We start from the raw sequence: 14,090 nt of genomic DNA on the forward strand, positions 1-14,090 counted from the left end.
TAGCTTCTCTATTATCCAGGTGACTTCCTAAATATAGAAGCCGAGGCAGGAAAACTCACAATGTCACGAGGGTTACCTGCCTCACTCTGTCACTGTTGTGGATATATGTGAATGAAGCAGAGAGGAACACTAACGTAACGCTAAGTCGACCTCATCTAAATGACAAAATGCCATCATTTATCAGACTGATGAAGCCGGAAATGTTACATATCATGTGACTGTAAATTGGGTACAGACTAGCTTTATCCCAGAGCAGCTCTGCTGGTCTCATAACCTCTTGTAACAATGCAGGTAAAGAGCACCAGATCACATTTAGAAACATCCACTGCCTTCGCCACCCTTTTCCTGCCTACTCTATGTCTGAGCTACTATTCAGCATCTACAGCTGTTGCCATAGAGACAAAGCTGGTTGCTGATGTTTATTCTAAACTGGGATAGACCCAAGGGACAGATGTAAGGCAAAGAAACAAGGGGAATAGATAATGGTAGAAATGAGAGCTGCTGAAACACGTTTTGAGCTTCATTTCCTTCAATGCCGTGGAACAATGCTCGAGTGTAACACATACATGTTATCTCGATGATAGCAAAGAATTCTATAACTGTAACAGGAAATGATTCCCAGGCTACAGCAGGGAAATTCACTTTGTAGCTTGCAAGGTTTGTCCCACATTCACACCGCACCATGGATGTGGAGGAGGATGGGGGAAGGATTCAAAGTGCTGATATGGAACAAGATCTTCCTGCCTTAACAGTATTACCATCTGTTTTAGCCGATCACTCACAAACAAATTCTCTCTAATACCAGATTCTGTTTTACTCAGTTCCACCTGCATTAATACGAGTAACACCAGATTACATGCTGGATCTCACACTTTAATTTCCCACATCTGTGCTCTTCAGGTTCTTTCTCCTGCAAAAGTGTGTTGCTTTTAGGAGAGCCTCATCGCCAAGGATAAATATCAGCTCACACAACGAGGAAAGGAGCAGGCAACAGAGGATCCTGCAGAAAGTGTGTCAAGAGAAAACCCACATGAGGCTCTTTCGACACTGAAAAGGTCATCTTTCATTACATTCTAGAGTCAGCAGTGTCTCCGAGAGACCAGGAGGTCTTCCAATTCTGGCAAAATGACTTTATCGGAAGAATTGCAAAGACATGCTGAAATCTGTCAGTTTAATAAAGGGATAACTCATTTACCATCGCCCCCCTCCCCTCCCCGCTCTTCTGCTGGCAAGCACTCCTGCCTACCTCACACAGAACATCCTGAGCTTTAAGCAGAGACAGAGCCAGCCTTTGCTTTAACAGTGAGACGCAGGCGCTTGAATACATCCGTGTGTGGACACAGTGGCGCATGCCAAACACTTCCTTGAGATATACCTCGTCTCTGCCAACAAAAGGAGTCCTGTAGCTGCCATGTCAGCAGGCATCCCTGAGTGATTGATGAGCAAATCCCCCTCCTCACACTTTTTCCCCTCTCCCTCATCCTCTCCTTCTCTGCACTCTCTCCATCTTTTCCTTTTTCTGCTCATCTCCATCACACCTTGGGCCATCAGGAACTGTTTGCAGGCGACGTGATGGGCAACTGAAAGCCCAGCTGTGCCACCACTTAACTTAGCCCTTTTTGCCCTTTTTCACCATGGCAACAGTGACTTCAGATTTACTTGTTTACGTCATGGCCGCACTTTGACGCTGGCCTCTCTGCTTTCGTGCTGAATATCAGCACAGTGACCTCATATTAACGTGCCTCCAGGGCTATGAAGACCCTGACTCAGCCATCAGGTGTACTGCTATGGCGATAAACAATGAAATCCTATCGACTCACTGTCATCCGGCACGGTGGGAAGAGGATTACAGCAATGACGGTGGGGTTCAAATGAAGGACTAATTAACAGCCCCCAAGAAAACCAATTAAAAAAACCACAGCGCACAAAATGTTACAAACATGGTTTTAAATTTAATTTTTATATAGAAAACTACAAAACAAAAAGTTTCAGTTCTGCTGCATTGCTTCTGATTTGATCTTTAATCTTGCACCTTTCCAGGTTTACAGTTCTACAATTTTAAACATTTCACTTCAACAGTACAAAAAGCATCTTAGTCATTGGTAATGTGTCACTTTGCCCTACCACACATTGCCTTTTTAAAATTCAGAATCCTTATGGTTTATTTATCTTAATGACTTTAACTTCAAACTATCCTCTTAGGCTGATCTAGATTCATTTGAAGTTTGCTTTTCTGTGGTATGTAAAAGGGATTCTTGCTTAAAAGCAGCGAATATTTATTTTCATGTTTTGATCCTCTGAAAGTCGGTGCTGCAAAGTTTTCAGCTTGCACAAAAAAAATAAAAAAAATTTAAAATGACTTGAGACACTGGCCAAAATTTGCAAAGAGTAGTGGTGGATCACACTAAAGCTCTGTGCAGGAACTGTATCCTCCATAGAACAGCGCATTTCTAAACTGATGATGCTTGACAGGTCAGCTCGCTCTCTGTGAGAGTTTAAGGTCTTTGGTGAACTCGGGTGCGTTTTGATTTTTTATGACCACACATCATTTCACACAGAACAAGAGGGAAAGTTCAGCAAAGCCTTCAGATCCCCTATAAGTCTCACCTTAATCCTCAAGAAACTAAGCTAATTTAGTGAGTGAAATGACAGACTAAAGTCAGGGATTAGAAATGGAAATTTACGGGCGCTCGCTGTGTGTGCAGGTGACCATGTGCCACATGACTGAAAGGCAGCAGCTCGAGTTTAAATCTGGCCTGAAAAACTTTCCTGTGTCTTCCCCTATGGTCTCTTCACTGTTCAATAAAGGTGAAAATGATCAAATCTAAGCTTATAATTTTAAAGCCATACATATATTTCCTGGGCCCACACAACTTTCCAGTGGGCCAGATCCTAGTAAAAAAAGAAGATGAAATAGCAGAAACACTTCCATGGTAAAAAAAAAAAAACTATCATGGCATGTATAAACATATGTCTGGGCTCATTTCTCCTTCCCCTGGTGCTGTTTTGAGTGGCAGTTTTTGTCTTTTGGATTTTATTAAAATTGTATTGACTTTATTCCTCGATAAAGCTTCTTCTTCTTTTGCTCTCAGTATTTTTATTCTAAAGTGAAATGGCTACTTTTGGTTTCCCAAGTTTACTGATCCGATCGTGCTGACAGCTCGACTGCCCAGAGCGAGGCCTGTAATCCTGGAGGAGCTGCAGAGGTGATGATGAGGGTTCAGAGCCGGAGCCATTCCAGCAATCATCATGGGGTTATGTGAGGTCCTTGGACAATAAGATGGACGCGCCTGGCGAGCTGACTAAGACCCAGGAACACTGTGTAATTTTATTGTGTTGCATGGAAATGAGACTACACTCACAGTTCCCTAACCACAGTGTAACCATATCTGGCTCCAGGACTTTTCGTATGTGATGGGTATTTACTGTGAGCGGTAATTACTGTGGAGGGACTGCACTCTTTGGAAATTAAATGTGGTGTAGTCCCAGGCATGTTACTACAAAGAAACATTTTTTGGCCTTAATATCGAACTATGAGTGGAATGAATCCATATTACTTGCCAAAGGATTTCTCTTCTGTGGTTGCTGTCAGAATCCAGTATCTACTCTGAATCATCCAGTTGGAATCGAAGTGGATTCTTCCATCAGCTGACACAGAGATCATGCAAACAACTGTGGCTGTGGCCAAAAGCTATAGATAATAAAAGGAAAACCTCTAAACCACGTGATCTTTTCAGACAGGCAGTGCCAAAAGGACAGATACAGAAACTCTTAACACCTCACCTCCATTTATTTTTTCACATCTTTACTTGGCTCCAATATATGCAGATTTAATTTATTGAGCTTTTTAAAAGTTATTGCACTATTTGGTATTTTCTATTTAATTGTGCTCTTTTTTGGTAATTTTTACCTTCTTTTTTGTCATATTGCATCTAGTTACTCTATTTAAACGTTGTTGTTACAGGTTCATTTAGCCTTCAGGGTCATTCCCAAAAACTTACAATTAGAAATGTTCCTAAAAAAAAAAAAAATCCATGGGAACAATACAATTGGAATTAAGTGGGAAGCATTAGATAAACTGACAGAGAATGACCCTTTAATATTTTAGCCGCTATAACACAAAATGTCCCAACCTTTGGGGAAAATTTAAGGATATTTTATTATCTAATAAATAACCCAGTTTGGTTATCTCGTTCTTGACTTGGGCCTATGACCAACTCACTTCCACTGACAGGACGCAGACTTATCTGCCCATCTGCCAAAATGTTACAATCACAGAAGAACACAAGCATGTCTGTCCTCAACTAAAACTTCTGTCCTCATTCAACACTTCAGCGATCTTCACATCACAATAGAAAACAGGCTAGCACAAATTCCACTAGCCTCCTGCCAGCCATTCAGAGAGCCCGACATCCATGTCTGCTCCTCTGTTTTCAATTTCGGGGTAAGCACAAATCTGTGTAAACAACTTCGCCTAACCCGGGCACTGGTGCGGTGATGCCCTATTCAAGTGGAATCTTTCTAGCGTACAGTTACTAGAAATTTCCTTATCCTCACTTTTCGTAAACAGGCAAAGCCGGTGTTTATAGTTCTGAGTCTTTAGAGGCGACAATCCCCACCGGAGTAAAGCTAATGGGCTGTGACAAGGCTCAGTTGCAGATTATTGCTCTAACTGGGGTCATTTGGTAAGAGAATTAGAGGAAAAATCCATTCGTTTTGCATTTTAGACCCCCCCTCCCAGCCTAGTCCCCTTGTTAGGTCACTAACAATGTAATTGACAGAAAGAATTTAAACCCAGAGAGATAATACCTGGGAGGAAATCTGATCTGGAGTCTGAGATGTTTTGTTCTCCACTGTGGGAAAAGCTGACCTATAACACGAAGCATCTCCTGCAGATACTGTCAGCAAACCCACACAGATGAACGAGCACAGACACACGGCACACACTGGCATGCACGCGCACTCGCACGCGCACCCGTGTTTCATGTCTGCGTAATTAAATGACAGCTTGCTCTCCTGGGGCTCCATCATCCTCCTTACAGCTTCTATTATTCTCCTGATACAAGCTGGCAGAAGAGTTTTTCTTCTTTTGACAACATGAGAAAAAAACTATAACGAGACATGTTGCTGACATTTTTCTCAGGATTCAGTTGAAAAGGTATATTTTTATCCAAAATCCCAAATGTGGGCCAACACCCACAGCTGGTTTTGACATTAAACTTCTAAACAATGGCTTAGGCTCTGTAATAAATGAATACACGCCAATACGCATAGATGATCACTGCATGGGAAAGCCTGCCAGAGAGAAGCTATTTCAGGACAGTTAATAAGACAAACAAATCTACCACCTCCTTGTTTGATTCTTCTAGGACTAATAAGGTCTAATAAAAGCTAAAAGCTGCATTACTATAATTGACTCACCCCTCTTTGAGAAAGGAATCTGAAGGCGCACTGACTCAGTCATTACTACATTTAATATCCTGTGCCTCCGGACAGTCATTACTCAAAATGCAAGTGATAAAAATGTTGCAGAGGCTGTACTTGGAGGGCTCACGGGACATTACACACATAGGAGCAATAAGGTTTAAGACCTATTCACCAGACAGAATATGTCCACAGAAGACTCACGACCTTGTCCTCTGACCAGTTATGTTCACTCTCGATGAACATGACATCGCTGTCTGTGATAAAAAGCTTTAGCGACACTGTAGTCAGTGTACTCATCTGCCTGCCAAAAAGAGAGGGCCCTCTTCTACTGACAGATTTCTGTAAAAAGGTAAACACACCTATTTACACTCACGCAATTTCAGACAACTAAAAGCTTAAAAAAAAACTTAAAAAACACTAACACATTTCAATCCAGTTTAGCAGGGCTTCGCTGGCATGAAAGACACTATAATGGTAAAGCTACTTCAACAGCCAACAGCTGCATGTGGGGAGTGTGTTCACTGAAATAAGATCCAATGAAAATGATATATAATATAATACACATGTAAATGACATTAAACTGCTTAGCACAGCTATAGGCCTACAGACAAAGGTAACAAAGAGACAGACTTGCTGTCTCCCCCGCAGCAGGAGCACTAAACAGGCCACAAAGCATTACCTTAATGAGAGCACATTAACCCCATGGCCCACCAGCACGGACACTATGTTGGCAAAAACGAAGTGAGCTCTAGTATGATGACTACTGCTGATTTTATATTATAGCTAACATAATATACCATTAGTAAATTATTTAGTATTATCAGTATCACTGACAGTATATTATTCTGCATGTAAAAGAAACAAACATATGAATCACAAAACTAAAAGCACACAAACCAATATCTGATTCGAGGAACACTCAAATACAGATGCCTATATTATTGCTGAGCATTTTTTTCCCCCCAATTATTAATAAGGAGACAAAAAGTTAACATTTATAGCAGATAAGATGCAAAGCAGTGTAGGCGCATGTTACGTTTCTAGATGTTCTTATTCCGCTCTCTCTCCTTTGTGCGTCTTACATCTGTGTTGGCAACAATAACGCAAAGTGCTGTGAAACTGAGCATTCCAGCATCACCTAAGATCTGTAACAGTATCTCACGATATGAGCGATATGAGATCTTATTTAAAAAAAAAAGAGCCTAGAAGAGTTTAGCATTAGTAGCATAAAGCCTGAAGCCTCCATTGTGGTGTCTGACAAATTTCCGAGCCACGAGGCTAAGAGTGATAACTATCTGATAACTTAATGGCAATTCCCAGTTGATATGGCTGTGACCACTTGAAAAATCTCAACATATTGCCTAACTTTACAGTAAATATATGTATATGTATTGTATGTGTTAAAAAAAGAAGGTGAGCAAAAAGATATATTGCACTTTGAAAGCTTGGTATTTACACCTGTCCATCGAATGGCGAAACTGACACGGGGAAGGCTGCGATAATTAACTGGACCGATTAATAAGTCTATCACCAGCATGGACACTTATGCACATGTCTAATCCTGCAGAGCAGCTAAGTGCAAGAAACCATCTTATTACTCAGTGAGTGCTTTTAAAGGATTCCTTAAGGAGGGCACTTTACCTGCTAATTGTCTTATGAGATTGAAGAGCACCATCTGGCAGATTTGATTCATAACAGCACATCTACGGGCATAATCAGCATGTTTTATGTCTTACATGAAGACGCACATGACGAGAGAAAATCTCAGAGGACAACTGGCTGGCTCCCTAAACAGAGTGCTATGGTTTGTAAAAATACTTTTCATAACGTTCAGTCTCAACCTAAATTTACTTCACTAATGCAGACCCAGAGACCAACAGTAATATTTTCCACTGGTGTTCTGATGTTTCAGACCAGCAAACTGGAAACTCAATTTATCCATTATGCAGTTGTGGATTTGGGTGTTTGCAAGAGGGAAGCTGAGACATGAGTCAGCCCTCCCCATGCCCCACCCTCCTCACTACATTGTACTATATAGTCAAGCATCTATTCTGGTCTTCGTTTATAAATAAAGTAGTAGTCCTTGCACTAAGCTGCAACTTTATGAGAGCCTTAGTGGGCAGTGTGACTGGACCCCTGTGACTATATTAAACTGCATAGTTTAAAGTAAATACATCCAAATTTTCAAGTGTAATCACTAGAGACCAACATAATTTAACACTGCTTTAACTCGACACTGATGCTAAGATACCAAACTGCATCCTCCGGGACTGAAAAATGAAGCCACCGTTGAGGTGTCAGAAACTGCACTTCCTCTAATAATGACTGGAAGTTAACTTGTCAAGTGGTTGGAGTTTTAATGATATTACCTAATGAATAATATGGCCTTATTGAAGTTTGTGCTTCAGTTTTAAGCTAATTAACACTTGATAACGCTTCTGTCTCATAAACATACTAGTCTGGCCGGGATTTTAAGACCGGACCATAGCAAAGTACAAGCACTACATGAGAATGAATGAGGTTCATATCATTGCTCCTATTACTCCTCCTTGATTCTTTGGCTTAACATCATAGTTAGTCCTACTTGTGGAGCTGATTGGCTAACTGTGAATCCCCCTGCTGCTGCATTGGACCAGCTGCTTTTTCAAATGAGAAACTTTCATTTTTCCATCGGAAGAATCAGTCAACAATCAACTCCATTGCATGAAGTTGACTGATTGATAAACAGACTGGTAGGATCAAAAGACCTGAACCAAAGCAACATCAATTTGGATCAGAGCTGAGGTGTAACACAACCGACCTGTGCGTGTCTTCATTTGTTATTGAACAGCCATGAGAACGGAAACATAATGGACTTACGCACTTTGACTTCCTCGCTTTTTAAAAACAGATGAAACCATTTATTGTGATAGAGACTTCACAGATTTTACCCTCCTCTATAAAAGTTCTCTGTGCATTTATAATGTATGTCACAAACACGCATATGAATTCACTTCATCTTTCCTTTAACTCCACAAAGCCCCGCAGCGCACTGACCCAGATGATCCTTTCAAACAATGATAAACAGACTTAATAAGAAAACAGTATTGCAGAAAACAACTGAGTTACTGTAGTGCAGCTGGGTGACATGGGGGGAAATCATATATCAGAAGTCACTGCATAGTCGGGAAACTTAGACCATTTTACATCTTCCAACTATGTTAAAAAATATAACGTTTCACTGGCGAATTTAATGTATCCCTAAAAAAAGTAAATCAAGTCTTGCAGCATTTTGTTAGCGTTCTGTTTCCATAAATGAAGTAGCTTGGCTATACAAACAACTATAACATTAAGCTATCATCTTTAAACTGGAATATTTTTTTAGACAACACGTTTTTCCACCTTCATGGTGCAGGACACCTTGGGGAGAGAAATAGTCTGCAGATGCAGATGGAGCACAGTTCTGGAAAAATTGTTTTGCAGCACTGAGTGACAGAAGACATGCAATTACTAGCATGGGTTTACATACAACATTAAACTACATCAGCACAAATGCTGTCTCATCCTATACTTCATTATAAAACATATTAACATACCTTAAAAAAATCAATATACTGCCCAGGCCTAAGCTGTAGCTTCATCACAGACACCATTGATGAATCAATAGACATCAGAATATACAGGTCTCACATAAAGGACGCTTAATGATGGGTTACAAGGAAAAAAAAATATCGCTGCTAAGGGACGAAGGACGAGACAGCTGTGTCTTGATAAATTCGCTCTGATAGCTCAGATCGAGGTGTGAGTGTGACTGAATGAGTCTCTCCTGGCTCCGCTCCTCCTGGTATCTGGCTATAAATTGGCTGAATGGCCAGGCCTGTCTGCCCTGCACTCAGCGCTGCTAATAGAGTACCTGCCCCACTCTGCTACGCTAGGCTAGCTGCGGCTCAGTCTATGGGGATTTCCTCTGCCATGCTCAGTTGTGCAGGAAGCCTAAAGAAAGAAAGTGGAAGACAGAAACTGTATGTGCGTGCGAGTGCGTCTGTGTCCTGGGTCACAGCTGGTTGATGTGAAGAGGCAGAGTTTCCAGAAGAGCAGAGTCCTGCTGGAGGCTCAGCAGGATCTGGAGACTGCGGTCAGGCTGGTTGAAGGGCACCTGTGAAAGCAGCAGCGAGGCCATCTGTGTGGCACGGGACCTAACAATCTCAGACACACGCATGCACGGCACATCAGCGTCACTTCAACAAACGAGGGGAGGGAAACACAAGATACTGTTTCCATAAAACATTAACAGAGCACAGAGACATGAGAGCCCTTGTATCCACAGACAGTGAAGACCTCTGCCTGTGAAAACACAGCAAGCTTTGAATGAGGACAAGTCTCAGTATGTTTCAGTGTATGAATCAGTGCTAAGAGGCCTGTTGCCTCACAGGAACACAGCCTCTGCTAATAGAGTTATCTGTGTGGTCAGCTTGGCTGTCACAATGACTGATCGCTGACAATTCAATTTCCCAGAGAAACACAGAGGTGGCTCCTCTGGCGCCTTCCCTTGGCGAATGTTCGCTGTGGAGGCTGGCGGTGTCCTTGGCAACCACAGGAGGGGGAGGTACGCCCCCCCCCAGATCCAGCTCAGCTGGTGGCACTGCTGAAATCGAGCGACCTTTTTCACCATCATTTGCATAAACTCATATTCTTCTTATCACAACAACCAATGAGGAATTCTTCAACAGCTGGCTTTGACTCACGACTCCAGCACGTTGACTTTAAGTCCAGCGAGAAAACATCAGACGAGTGATAAAAAGATGTCGACTATTCATCTCTTCCTAATATGTAAAAACAACAATACATGTACACGTGCAAACGTGAAACAAACAACTCTCACCGAGTCTAAAGGGTCCAAACCTCTCAAAGTATGATCCCTAAGTTTTTAGATCAGTGCTCGCTGCGTCTCATCTGTGAGAGAATTTATCAGCTTCCAGCAGAAACATGGATCGAGGGGGTCCTGAAACTACCAGGGCGCTGCATCTCCCATATGCTTCGTCACATTAAAGCATCTAAGTGTCTTGGGTGTCCGTGTGACCATAAAGCAAACGGAGGATGTAACCGCTCATACGGCTCACAGCCTATTGTGAGGCACTGTAACTAAAAGCTGCGTGCTGCTATTAACACTTTTAAGTTCGGAGAGCCTGCTGTGTGATGTGTGCCAGCTTATATGGATCTATGACAAACAGGGATTTGGAATATCCCCCCCCAATCTGGATTAGTGAATACAGCTTCTTTTCCGCAGAAATCCAACAACCACCTTCAGACAAACGAGAGGAACAGAGAAAACTGAGGGTTAACGTGATGGCATCTGTGCAGATGTGCTCAATATGTGATCCTAAATGAAAAGCAGAGAGACGGGGACAGTCCAGAGGTCAAACCTGGCTTGCATCCAACTCTTTGGATCAACAAGCTTACCACCTGTGCTTCTCCTCGCCTCACTCCCACCTGCTGATTTGGCCGCCGATGTTGATAAGGAAAATGGAGATGGAGCCCTCCTTCTAGCAGGGATGGGATCCAGCAGATAAGAAAGTCTTGAGAAAACTATGTAGAAGACAGCGCGATTCCCTCACACGAAGAAAGTCAGCTCGCAAACGGCCTTGGATGTTTTGCCTTTCGTAGCTCGTCATAAGGAAACTTATCCTCCGTTATATCCATGCAATAAAAACAAACCGAGCAGGGACTCAGCGGTAGACTGGGATGAGATGGAAATTTAAGAGATGAACCCGGAGCAGAGGCTTACATCCATCATCTGTTTTCTCCAGGCTTTGTACAGCTTCAATTACAGATGCTGTTACGAAAACACAGCAGCAGCGCAGAGGACAGAGCCGGACTGAGAAAAAGACACACGGGATAATGTTTACATTGCTCGCCTTGCTGGGGATTTAAAAAAAACAACAAAAAAACTATAATAATGTGCTGGCTGTATGTTTTTACTGCTAATTGACTAAGGAGAAATAGCAGAACAGGATGAGGATGTATTGTCAACAAAGGTTTTAGGCATTTTCCATTATAAGAAGAAGTCACGGTAAACGTCTGTGCCTGGCACAGGTTGTGTTTGGCCCTGCGGGGCCGGGAATCCAAAGGTGAAAAGCGAATACTAGACAAGACTGACTGTCAGCACAGTGGCTTAATTACTGTCTCCATCTGAGCAGCCAGTGTTATTTCCTGACATTCATCCCTGCCAATGCTGCAAGAAATCCTCTTCTGCACAACAGCAGCATTTTCTCACGTTTTATGTACTCTGTAATCCTTGTAATACATCAAGTGGAAAGTGTAATCCAAGCTGAAAGGCACCGTAAAAGTTTCACCTCTTGACACTAACAAACGGAAATTATTTTTCAGCATTCACTTACGAGAGTTAATGCCATGTGAAGCCCGCAACTGTTTCATTTTGCCGCCTTTGCATTCACTCCAGTGAGTTTGTTTTAATTTCCGAGCACGCGTGGGAGATGAATCACGCCACCTATTAAAAAAAATATGGCAAAACTCTTGCGATAAACCACATAAACCGCTTATAAATTATTCAACATTTCAGCGAGGGCTCTAAGGATTACAGGCTAGAAAGACCTGATGAACACGTTGTCCTACAGATTCCAAGATGTGAAGGACAACGCGTGCATTAATAAACAACTTTTGACCCTCCCATAAGTTAAGCACAAGGTGATTCGGTGTAATAATCAACCACGAGCTTAGAGCTTCAAACAATAAGGCGAAACACCCCACCCCACCCTACCTGCCATCTGCTCTGTTATTATATATACAAGCTTTCCCAATCGCAGTCAACAGTCTTCTGCAACTATATAGCAACTGACAACAAAATCCTGGTAGTTGCGTAAGCTCTGTTCAGCCTGTTCTGACCATGTGGCACTGTTCGGGGCACTGTGGGAGATAAAATTTGTGAATTTAACGCCATCAAACTTTACATTTTAACAGTTACATATGCTACACAGGCTTTCTTACACATTTAGCACACAGGAAGGAACACAAAGGTCACAGTGACCTTCTTGTCCTTTTCTGTAGTGTTTAAATCTCCCATTAATTAAACGGTTTCAATAACCTAATGGCAGATTTACTCTGAAAGAGTGGGATATGTGGTGGTATTTAAATACAGGCTCTGATATTCTTAGTAATGAGAAACACCTGATGCCCACTCCCTTACACTTCTCACCTGTGTGACCTTCGCCTGCGTACCAGTGACAATATCATCAGTCACGTTATGTCTAATTATTTATTTATTTATTTTGGGGGGGGTGGGCGCTTCTATCTCATTGCGACTGATCTGCATGGTAATGATGGGTCTGGCGAGGATAGACTGGGACAATTTGTGGAGGAGCGTGCAAAGCTGAGGGCAACACGTCCCCTCACACTGCGAGAGGTGGGAGGCCAGACATTCAACACCCGGCTTTGGATCTTTGGAGACAAATGTTTCCTGTTATAACTCAAAATAAAATTAAATCCATGCAGATAGAAATCATATTACTATTCCAGTAATTGGATAGGGGGGAGTTAAATAAAAGGCACAACTTGTATTTTTGGCGTGTTTATAATAAAAGTTCTTGTTTTCTTTTTATTAACAGGTAATAAGTACTAACAGGTTCTGTGCACTACATCTATTTAGCTCAAAGCTATTCGGCTAACATTTCTTTAGTTGTCACAGTCCGTTATGAGGCGTCGTGACAGGCCTAGTTGTATTCTAACTAGCTAAAACACGGGTTAACACTTAGCAAGCACAAATGTTAACAGTGAAAAAAAAATCCCAGATCAATGGCAACAACAACTGCACTGACAAATGAAGGGAAACAAGCTAAGTCGTTAACACAGGCGTTATGTCGCATCACAGTTGAGAGAAGCGGCTACGAACTCAATTCAATTCAGCTGCAGTTTATTTATTTATTTGTTGGTTTTTGGGTTTTTTTCATGACTGGACCGCTCGCTCCCTGTGAGCCACTGGTGTTTAACATGTGGTTTTAACTAGTCCTCTAACGATCCTCTAACTGCTGCCATCATCGATGTAACAAACGCCTGGACAGTACAGACAGCAGCACGAACAGGTTGAGAAATCCAGCGAGCTGAGGTAATCTCCTGTGACATCGGGCACATCTGTAAGTGGTAAACGGTTATGAAAACTCACCTCGACGGTTGAAATAAGTATCCGGTGGTTTACTGTCAATTCTTCGCTGGGAGTGCTGTTGAATACCGTCGGTGAATTGTATTTCTAAGTACACAGCGAACAACGCTCGTGGCTGCCCAGCGTTTCCTCTGCCTCAACTAGTAATTCTGGGCGGAACTACACGCTGCGGCGGAGACACGGCGGAGGAGCCAATGGGAAAGAGGCGGTACCACCCACAAAGTGGGGGGTGAGAACGGGAGGTCTCACTCCGCTCCAAAATCACGGAGACGACACTCTGCTCCCAAGGGAGAAACAAAATGTACAGAGACGATCAAAGCCAGTGTTTGTGATGACTTCACAGTTCCCAACTTCATTAGATTGGCTGGGCTGCTGAATTTATCGACGATTAATTTTTAAACGACCGCTGTTTATAAGTCTCTGATCAACAGATGAGCATTGAGGCTTAATATATCATTTTCCTGCTCATTCCTTCATTCACGATAGCAGCTGACATTTTGAGAGATTACAC

General features: G+C 42.3%; 1 protein-coding gene across 2 annotated transcripts in view; it reads right to left on the bottom strand.

Moving 5' to 3' along the window:
* The window catches only part of ndrg3a (ndrg family member 3a), a 31,926-nt gene extending 18,191 nt beyond the window's left edge, over positions 1–13,735 (bottom strand). Inside the window, exon 1 of one of the 2 annotated variants that reach the window (XM_040002940.1) lies at positions 13,583–13,735. The gene's annotated coding sequence lies outside the window, so the exon portion shown is untranslated. The remainder of the gene's footprint in view (positions 1–13,582) is intronic. The other variant, XM_040002941.1, reaches the window with a different exon arrangement.
* Positions 13,736–14,090: the final 355 nt, after the last annotated feature.

Source organism: Simochromis diagramma, unplaced genomic scaffold (genome assembly GCF_900408965.1).
Source record: "Simochromis diagramma unplaced genomic scaffold, fSimDia1.1 OVJJ01000646.1, whole genome shotgun sequence".
Lineage (NCBI taxonomy): Eukaryota > Metazoa > Chordata > Actinopteri > Cichliformes > Cichlidae > Simochromis > Simochromis diagramma.